Raw genomic sequence first — 1,752 nt, 5'->3', positions numbered from 1 at the left:
TAGTGATCTAAATGTCTGTTTTTATGCTGGTACCATGCTGTTTTGATTACTATGGCCTTGTAGTATAGTTTGATATCAGGAAGTGTGATGCCACCAATTTAGTCTTTGCCAAGATTGCTCTGGCTATTCAGGGTCTTTCATAGTTCCATATAAATTTTAGGAGTATTTGTTTTAGTTCTGTGAAAAATGCCATTGATATTCTGATAGGCATTGCATTGACTGTTTTGATTGTTTTGGGTAGTATGGACATTTTAACAATGTTACTTCTTTGTTTTAATCTTCACCCAAGGATATATTTATTGGTTTTTAGAGAGAGGAAGGGACGGAGAGAAAGAGAGGGAGGGAGGGAGTGAGAGGGAGAGGGGGAGATAGAGAAGCATCAGTGTGAGAGAGAAACATTGATCAGCTGCCTCCCATATGCACTCTGACCAGGGATCAGACCTGCAACCTAGGAATGTGCCCTGACCAGGGATCGAACCCACAACCAAGTGAGCACAACCAACTGACCCAGTCAGCCAGGGCAACAAATGTTACTTCTTTCTATGGATGAGCATGTTTATCCTTCCACTTATTTGTGTCTTTTTAAATTTCATTCTTCAATAATTTTCTTTTAACTCCCTGGTTAAATTTATTCCTAGGTATTTAATTCTTTTTATGTAATTGTAAATGGGTTCGTTTTCTTAATTTCTCTTTCTGATAGTTTGTTATTGTTGTATAAAATGCAACTGACTTCTGAACATTAGTTTTGTGTCTTACTACTTTACTGAATTCATTTTTTAGTTCTAATAATTTTTTGGTAGAATCTTTACAGTTCTTTCTATATAATATCAATTCATCTGTAAATAATGTCAGTTTTACATCTTCCTTTCCAATTTGGATGCCTTTTATTTCTTTTTCTGTCTGATTGCCATAGCTGGAGAGCTTATTTCACTTATCATTAAGTTCATCAGTTCCATTCACACTGTCGTGAAGAGTAGTTCATCCTTCTTTCATTCTTCTGTGTAGTATTCCATTGTGTAAATGTACCCCAGCTTTTTGATCCACTCATTTACTGATGGGAACTTGGGTTGTTTCCAGCACTTGGCTATTGTAAATTGTTCTGCTATGAACATGGGGGTGCATAGGTTCTTTTGAATTGGTGTTTGGGGATTCTTTGGGTATAATCCCAGCAGTGGAATCACTTGGTCAAACAACAGTTCCATTTTTAGTTTTTTTGAGAAAATTCCAAACTGTTTTCCACAGTGGCTGCATCAGTCTGCATTCCCACCAACAGTGTACTAGGGTTCCCTTTTCTCCACAACCTCGCCAGCACCTGTTGCTTCTTGATTTGTTTATGATGGTCATTCTGACTGGTGTGAAGTGATATCTCATTGTGGTTTTAATTTGCATTTCTCTGATGGCTAGTGATGCTAAGCATCCTTTCATATGTGTCTGGGCCCTGTGTATGTCCTCCTTGGAGAAGTGCCTGTTCAGGTCCTTGCCCATTTTTGAATTGTATTGTTTGTTTTCCTGGAGTGGAGTCATGTGAGTTCTTTATATATTTTGGAGATCAAACCCTTATCTGAAGTATCATTGACAAATACACTTTCCCATACAGTTGGTTCCTTTTTCATTTTGCTGATGTTTTCTTTAGCCATGCGGAAGCTTTTTATTTTGATGAAGCCCCAATTATTTATTTTTCCTTTATGTCCCTTGTTCTAGGGGACATATCAGTGAAAATACTGCTGCGTTGGATATCTGAGACTTTCCTAC

The sequence above is a fragment of the Pteronotus mesoamericanus genome, unplaced genomic scaffold, assembly GCF_021234165.1.
Source record: "Pteronotus mesoamericanus isolate MK-2021 breed Mesoamerican mustached bat unplaced genomic scaffold, CSHL_Meso_final contig_27, whole genome shotgun sequence".
Classification (NCBI taxonomy): Eukaryota; Metazoa; Chordata; class Mammalia; order Chiroptera; family Mormoopidae; genus Pteronotus; species Pteronotus mesoamericanus.
This window is presented reverse-complemented; position numbering follows the sequence as displayed.